The sequence below is a fragment of the Schistocerca nitens genome, chromosome 12 (genome assembly GCF_023898315.1).
Source record: "Schistocerca nitens isolate TAMUIC-IGC-003100 chromosome 12, iqSchNite1.1, whole genome shotgun sequence".
NCBI lineage: Eukaryota > Metazoa > Arthropoda > Insecta > Orthoptera > Acrididae > Schistocerca > Schistocerca nitens.
In genome coordinates this window covers 88,871,448-88,880,812 of record NC_064625.1, presented here as the reverse complement: position 1 = coordinate 88,880,812, position 9,365 = coordinate 88,871,448, and positions in this window count along the sequence as shown.

Genomic DNA, 9,365 nt, shown 5'->3' with positions numbered 1-9,365 from the left:
CACACACATCCATGTCCGAGGCAGGATTCGAACCTGCGACCGTAGCGGTCGCTCGGTTCCAGACTGTAGCGCCCAGAACCGCACGGCCACTCCGGCCGGCTTTAAGCGGTGATTCCCCCACCACTTTGTGCTCATTGTCGCCATCCTTTGACGGCCCGCCCTTTCCTGACCGAATGTCCTTTTTTTAACTGTTTACATTCTAGTGCCGGCCGGTGTAGTCGAGCGGTTCTAGGCGCTTCAGTCTGGAACTGCGCGACCGCTACGTTCGCAGGTTCGAATCCTGCCTCAGGCATGGATGTGTGTGATGTCCCTAGGTTAGTTAGATTTAAGTACTAAGTTCTAGGGGACTGATGACCTCAGATGTTAAGTCCCATAGTGCTCAGAGCCATTTCAACCATTTTTTTGATGACCTCAGATGTTCCATAGTACTTAGAGCCATTTCAACCATTTGAACCAAAACACCGATTTCGTTCATGCTATGTGCTGTCATGCAGTAGAAGATGCGTAGCCCGCATCTCGTGGTCGTGCGGTAGCGTTCTCGCTTCCCACGCCCGGGTTCCCGGTTTCGATTCCCGGCGGGGTCAGGGATTTTCTCTGCCTCATGATGGCTGGGTGTTGTGTGCTGTCCTTAGGTTAGTCAGGTTTAAGTAGTTCTAAGTTCTAGGGGACTTATGACCACAGCAGTTGAGTCCCATAGTGCTCAGAGCCATTTGAACCATTTGAACCATAGAAGATGCGTAAACGTTAATTAAAAATAGCACCAGAACTATGAAGCACAGGAGAAGCCTTTCTGTGATTACTTGTCTCTATATTTCGCGTAGGCGAGTTGATAGAGCGTGGAGTCGACGTACCAAATATTCTTTGCTTAAAATCCCTCTGATGAATTTTTTTTTTTCAACTGTTTACGAGTGAAACTGTTATATGTACTTTAGTTCACACACTTCTTCGTATTCAACTATTATTGTGAAGCCTTTGTTCCTAAATGAATGCCTTTTTGTGTGTATGTGTGTGTGTGTTTACATTGATTTATTATTATTATTATTGATCTTATTGTTTTGTTAATTATTACTACTGTTAGTTCTATTATTATTACTATTATTATTACTAGGTCTACAACTTTGCTTCCGCCGTTTTTTTCTCGAAATTCGGGGCTCTATTGTGAAAAACTTGCAAAAAAATTATGATTCATTGTATTGCCCATCGATGGCCACTGTATTCTCCCATCTTTCGGATAGCATACGAATCCCATGGCGGAGGAACTGGGCGTCTTTTGTGGGGATACATGAATCGATTCAATTCTGCACTTGTTCATATGATCGGAAGTGCTGGTCAGCCAGAATGTACGCCACTGATCGAAAAAGGCGGTAGTCAGAGAGAGCAACGTATGGAGAATACGGCGGGAGGGACAGAACTTCTCATTTCAACGTTTCCTTGTATATTTTGACGGGTTTTGCGACATTGGTGGTCGAGCACTGACCTCCTTCAAAATTACCTTTACGTGTCTGTCGCTGTATTGTGGCCGTTTGTGTTTCAGTGCTGGGCTCGAACGCATTAGTTGCTTTCGATAATGATGTCCCATGACTGTCTTCGTTTGTTTCAGTAGCTACGAAAACGTTCTGTCTTCCCCCGCCATGCAGGTCTTCGACATCAAAATCACCGTTCGTAAGGCGTTGAAAATATTCTCTGCACGTTCTTCCACTAATAGTTCCCTCACCATTGGTCTCACCCAGGATTTTAAGCCACAGCCGCAGATTTATTGATGTTAAAGCAGAAACTTGAAACTTCCTGCAAATGGCGAGAAATGGATACGTAAGTTGACGTACTCAATCGAGAATAACCTTATGATGCAATCGCAAATCGACTAATATTTTTATGGCGTTATGTTTACAGATGCCTAAGCTTATTGTGTTACACCTATGACCAACCACCCGAACCCCACTTGCCGCTACTGCCGTCTATTGCAAAACGGCGGAAGCAAAGTTGTATATCTAATATTACTACCACCATTACTTCCACCACGTGGGATGCAATTGTTCCTTTATTTTTCTGTTCTGACGGTATACTCTGTGACAATTATTGAACTACGTGAAATAATGTCATAACTTCTGAACAGTTTGCGTTAGGACTTTAAAACTACACGGTTGCGCTCGGACATAATGGGAATTAGTATGTTGTTAATATGGTTCGGCTTAGCGACGAAGCCCACTTTCATTTGGACAGCTTCGTCAATAAGCAGAACTGGCGCATTTTGGGGACTGTGAGTCCGCATTTCGCGATCAAAAAGTCTCTTCACCCTCAACGGGCGCGGTGACTACCGAACAGTACGTGAAATTACAACATAAAAGTAATAACAGACAAAAATAAAATGTTTATGAACCCGAAAAAAGTCAATCCATAAGTTTAAGTAAACGCAATCAACAACACAACAAGAATCAGCTTAATTTTCCAAGGAACAGAATAGAAGAAGTGGCCCATGACGAAACTCTACAGTTTTGATTTGAAAGCGCGTGGATTACTGCTAAGATTTTTGAATTCAAGTGGCAGTTTATTGATAATCAATGCAGCACTATACTGCACAACTTTCTGCACAAGAGTTAAGGAAGTCCGATCCAAATGCAGGTTTGATTTCTGCGGAGTATTAACTGAGTGAAAGCTGCTTATTCTGCGGAATAGGCTAATATTAACAAGAAATGACAGTAAGGAATATATATATATATATATAGAGGCCAATGCCAAAATACCCAGAGTCGTGGCTCTGAGCACTATGGGACTTAACATCTATGGTCATCAGTCCCCTAGAACTTAGAACTACTTAAAACTAACTAACCTAGGGACAGCACACAACACCCAGTCATCACGAGGCAGAGAAAGTCCCTGACCCCGTCGGGAATCGAACCCGGGAACCCGGGCGCGGGAAGCGAGAACGCTACCGCACGACCACGAGATGCGGACCCAGAGTCGTGAACAGGGGTCGACGAGACGTTCGTGAACTGACAACACTTATTGCCAGAACCGCCAGTTTCTGAGCCAAAAATATCCTTTTAGAATGGGAAGAGTTACCCCAAAATATAATACCATACGACATAAGCGAATGAAAATATGCACGGTAGACTAATTCTCGTGTCGAACGATCACTCACTTCAGATACCGTTCGAATAGTAAAAATGGCAGCATGAAATCTTTGAACAAGATCCTGAACGTGGGCATCCCACGAGATTTTACTATTTGAACACCTAGAAATTTAAACTGTTCAGTTTCACTAATCATATGCCCATTCTGTGAAATTAAAACGTCAGGTTTTTGGAATTGTGTATTAGATACTGTAAAAACTGAGTCTTACTGTGATTTAGTTTATTTTCTACAGCCCATGAACTTTGGTCATGAACTGCATTATTTGAAACCGAGCCAATGTTGCACACAACATCCTTTACTATCAAGCTAGTGTCATCAGTAAACAGAAATATTTTAGAGTTACTCGTAATGCTGGAGGGCATGTCATTTATATGAATAAAGAACAAGAGTGATCCCAACACTGATTCCTGGGGCACTCCCCACTTGACCGTACCCCACTCACACCTCACATCACAGTCATTCTCAACATTATGAATAATGACCTTTTGCTGTCTGTTGCTAAATGAAGAGGTGAACCAATTGTGAGTTAGTCCCCGTATTCCGTAACAGTCCAACTTATGGAGCAATATTTTGTGATCAACACAACCAAACGCCTAAGTTAAATATGCACAGCCTCTTCAACAACTATAGAAAACACTGATGGCATAGAAATAGGTCTAAAATTATCTGCATTATCCCTTTTTATAAAGCGACTTTACTACTGAGTTTTTTAATCGTTCAGGAAACTGACCATTTCTAAAGGAAAAACTACAAATATGGCTAAATACAGGGCTAACATGTGCAGCATAGTTAATTAATATTATGCTAGGCACTCCATCATAACCATGAGAGTCCTTAGTCTTCAGTTATTTAATTAGTGACTCAATCTCCCCCTTGTCTATTTCACAGAGGAGTATTTCAGACATAAATCTCGGAAAGTCATTTTCCAAGAGATTTATATGATTCCCTGCAGAAACTAAATTTTTATTCAATTCGTCATCAATGCTCAGAAAATGATCGTTACATACTGTACATATATCTGATTTATCAGGAACATATATATTTTTACTACGAACTGACTTTATATCGTCGACCTTTTGCTGCTGACCAGACACTTCCTTCACAACTGACTATATGGCTTTAATTTTATCCTGTTAATTAGCTATTCTATTTGTCTTCCGAATGACATTATTAAGAAACTTACAATACTGTTGGTAACGGGCTATTGTAGCTTGATTGTGCCTACTTCTAACATTATGATATAACTCCCACTTTGTTCTACATGATTTCCTTATCCCACTAGTGAGCCACCCAGGCTGCCTGTTACTGCTAGCACCCCGTTTACAAAGTTGTAATGGAAATCAACTCTCAAAGAGCATGAGAAATGTGTTAAGAAAAGCATTATCATCTATGTTATCGGAACTATAAACATCCCGTCAATCTTGTTCCTTGACAAGGTTTAAAAAACTCTCTGTTGCTGTTGGATTAACTTTCCTACTTAGTTTGTAATTATAAGTGACATTTGTTTGAGTACAAAAGCCTTTTAGTGTTAAAATTTGTGCATCATGATGTGAAAGCCATTCACCCTTTTACAAACAGAATGCCCATCTAGTAATGAAGAATGAATAAAAATACTGTATATGGCTGTGCTACTGTCCCCCTGCACCTTAGTTGGAAAGAACACAGTCTGCATCAGATCGTATGAATTTAGATCTACCAACATACTTTTTATTTCTCCATCATATAAAAAATTTATATTGAAGTCACCACATATAACTAATTTCTGGTACTTCCTACAAAGTGAAACAAGAACCCTCTCTAGTTTGAGCAGAAGTGCTCTGAAGTCAGAGATAGGGGACCTATAAATCACAACAATTAGAATTTTAGTTTCACTAAATTCAAGTGCCTCTGCACAACATTCAAATATCTGCTCAGTGCAGTGTCGTGATACGTCTATGGACTCAAATAAAATACTGTTTTTTTTTATGAACATAGCCATTCCCCACCCCGCAAGAAACTCCTCGCAAAACAGCCAGCTAATCTGTATCCCGGTAAAGGAAGCCTCTGAATTGCCAAATTATTTAAGTGCTGCTCCGACATAACAATCTCAGAGTCAACATTTATAAGGAGTTCACTAACTTTATCTCTAATACCTCTTATATTTTTTGAAATATGTTAATTCCTTCTCTACTTGGAAACATGACACCCTCTGAAGGTGACCCCTTATTTAGAGGGACTTCCTTTAAGCAGGTATATCTATCAGCTGACTTCAATTTATAAAAGGTGCAGCTCCAGCACAAAGTACTACAGGAATTTTTCCTTGAGTGATCCCACCACCACCACCCACTACACTGTCACCTACAAGCTTCGCCAGCCTCCCCTTCCCATACCTATTGAGGTGCAGGTAATGCCCGGTAAAACCCGATCTAGTGATAGACTCAACTTGCACCACTGAAATGTGACCCATGCCCTCTGTCATCACCACTCTCCACAGCCCCATGTTAACGCGCCTAACAGCCGCATTAAGATGAGGCCGATCATGACGCTGAAACGCACGAAATGCACATTAGAGCCACCAGTTTGAGTAGCTATCTTTACAAGGCCACCACCTACATCACATTCTCCATCGCTATCAAGACTGTTCCCTGCTTCACCCACTATCACTACCTGATCCTCCTCCGTAAAATTCCTATATAACTCCCCTATGCTGTCAGTCACCTGAGCCAACCCTGCACTAGGCTTCACAATGCTGGTGACCTGGTACTCTCTCCCCAACACTTCCTGCAACTGCTGGCCCACACCTCTACCGTACAAACTACCTAACAGCACAACCTTCTTCTTTCTGTTAGAGTTTGCAACTGACCTACGCCTCGTAACTGCTGAGGATTTCTCCATGTTTTCTTCATTTACAACTACAAGAGGCTCCTCTCCTCTAAACTCTGACAGTTGGTCAAATCTATTTCATATACGCAAAGTATAACTGTCTGAATACCTCCACCTCCTAGCTGCCTTCTTGTCAACTACCAGTTCTCATTCCTTACCACTCTACACCCTCCTCAGCCTATGTAGTTCCTTCTTTGCACATTGTAACTGCACCTGAAGGGCACAGATCTTGCGCTCCTGCTCCTCTATCAACTTATTTCCACTACATGTTCTGCACTCCCAGGAGAGAATCTCGCTAGAATCCCCACTGGCTTCTCCGCTGCATTCCCCCCAATGAAAATACTTTGAACAAATCCCACACCGCAATTCACTACTCACAAACCTACGACAGAGCCCACACATCTCACTCTTGGTAAAATTTTACAGTTAACTGAAAAATCTACGTTTACGTTACCTAAGTTTAGTCACACCAGTAGACCTATTTATGGAATTAACAACAAATCTACGTTTACGTTACCCAAGTTTAGTCACACCAGGAGAACTATTTATGGAATTAACAACAGCGGTCTCGAAATTCTCTGTCTACTAAGAAAGCAACTACTTGTGTTAGTACTACTACACCACAGCTAATACCAATATTAACAAAACTTCACAAAATTATTAACTAAAACCAAAAATTCGAGCGGCCACTGTAGTACTCAACAAAGATAAAACACTCCATGAAAAATTACTGAAATATTTCACTAGAAATAACACGAAATGTCAGCTGAAAACTAAAGCACGAAGTTTACTGCACGACTCCAACACACAGAAAATTCTAAAAAACACAGCGAGCGAACGTTTCCAAAAGTTCATCAAATCGTTATATCGCCACAAACAGTACGAAACATCGCTTAAAACTATTACATTTAATAAATGTATAACAGTGCACAAATAACTTTGCCAGTACTTAGCTTTATAACCGCTACAGCTGCAACTGCACGCCGCAAAATGTAAACACACTAGTGGGGCGCGAGGCTTGGACGAACGACGAAAGCGCACTCACGAATTACAGACCACTCGAGTCAATAACACAGGAAGAAAGACTGAGATTAATCAAAATCCAATAATAAGTTACTTTTACAGCAAATATTAACGCAAAGAAACTTTAAAATAAGTAACTGAAGACTAAAAGTTTATAAAATATTGACGAGCATTTTGAACAGCAGTCCACCACGCGTGACCTCACTCCAAACACCCCATTATCCGAAGTGATACTGATTTCGACAAGATGTGGTTCATACGAGACACAGGTCGACCCTATCGAAACAGGAGAGTGTTTGATGTCCTGGAGGAGCAGTTTGGGGACCGCATTCTGGCTCTGGGGTCACAGAGGCCACTGGCATGGGCCTCGATTGGCCGCCAAATGGTTCAAATGGCTCTGAGCACTATGGGACTTAACATCTGTGGTCATCAGTCCCCTAGAACTTAGAACTACTTAAACCTAACTAACCTAAGGACATCACACACATCCATGCCCGAGGCAGGATTCGAACCTGCGACCGTAGCAGTCGCGCGGTTCCGGACTGCGCGCCTAGAACCGCTAGACCACGGCGGCCGATTGGCAGCCATGTTCTCCGGATTTGAACGCATGCGACTCCGTTTTGTGCGGTATATTAAAGAAAAGATGTACAGCAATGACCCCAAAACCACTGCTGAGCTGAAAACAGGCATTCAGGAGGTTATCGAGAGCATCGATAATCTGACACTTCAGCGGGTCATGCAGAATTTCTTTATTCGTCTGCACTACATCATCGCCAAAGATGGCAGGCATATCTAACATGTCATACCTCAATCCGAATATCTGTAGTGACGTTTACATGTTGAATGAAGTTTGTGCACGCCAGTGTTTGTAACTAATTTACGTTTATTTTCATATAGTTCAATAGTTCAACAACTGTCAGCCTGTAATTACTCTATAGGTTTACTACTTTCAAAGATCTGGAGCGAAAGTAGACTGCCAAGAGAACATTGCTGTAAACTGCAGACAGACCTTTTACGTGTCATAAACATATTGTCCCATGTAACACTTTCACTCATAAGACAGTACAAATAATTATCATCATAGGGAATTAAACCGAGGATTCTTGGTACGGTTATCTAACACTCTACCAACTTCCCCTCTCTCTTTTCTTAAAGGTTTATTTATTTATTTATTTTTGTTATATATATTTTTAATTTGTATTTCCTTTATACTATACCGAAAATACACGTACCTAATACTTCATCTTGCACTAACTAAACAAAACAAATATCTTCGTACTTTCCTACATCGAGGTAATATACACTACTGGCCATTAAAATTGCTACACCACGAAGATGACGTGCTACAGACGCGAAATTTAACCGACAGGAAGAACATCCTGTGATATGCAAATGATTAGCTTTTCAGTGCATTCACACAAGGTTGGCGCCGGTGGCGACACCTAAAACGTGCTGACACGAGGAAAGTTTCAAACCGATTTCTCATACACAAACAGCAGTTGACCGGCGTTGCCTGGCGAAACGTTGTTGTGACGCCTCGTGTAAGGAGGAGAAATGCGTACCATCACGTTTCCGACTTTGATAAAGGTCGGACTGTAGCCTCTCGCGATTGCGGTTTATCGTATCGCGACATTTCTGCTAGCGTTGGTCGAGATCCAATGACTGTTAGCATAATATGGAATCGGGAGAGTAATACGGAACGCCGTGCTGGATCCCAACGGCCTCGTATCAATAGCAGTCGAGATGACGGGCATCTTATCCGCATGGCTGTAACGGATCGTGCAGCCACGTCTCGATCCCTGAGTCAACAGATGGGGACGTTTGCAAGACAACAACCATCTGCATGAACAATTCGACGACGTTTGCAGCAGCATGTACTATTAGCTCGGAGACCGTGGCTGCGGTTACCCTTGACGCTGCATCACAGACAGGAGCGCATGCGATGGTGTACTCAACGACGAAGCTGAGTGCGAAATGGCGAAACGTTATTTTTTCGGATGAATTCATGTTCTGTTTACAGCATCATGATGGTCGCATCCGTGTTTGGCGACATCGTGGTGAACGCACACTGGAAGCGTGTATTCGTCACCGCCATACTGGCGTATAACCCGGCGTGATGGTATGGGGTGCCATTGGTTACACGTCTCGGACACCTCTTGTTCGCATTGACGGCACTTTGAAGAGTGGTCGTTACATTTCAGATGTGTTACGACCCGTGGCTGTACCCTTCGTTCGATCTCTGCGAAACCCTACATTTCAGGAGGATAATGGACGACCGCATGTTGCAGGTCCTGTAGGGGCCATTCTGGATACAGAAAATGTTCGACTGCTGCCCTGGCCAGCACATT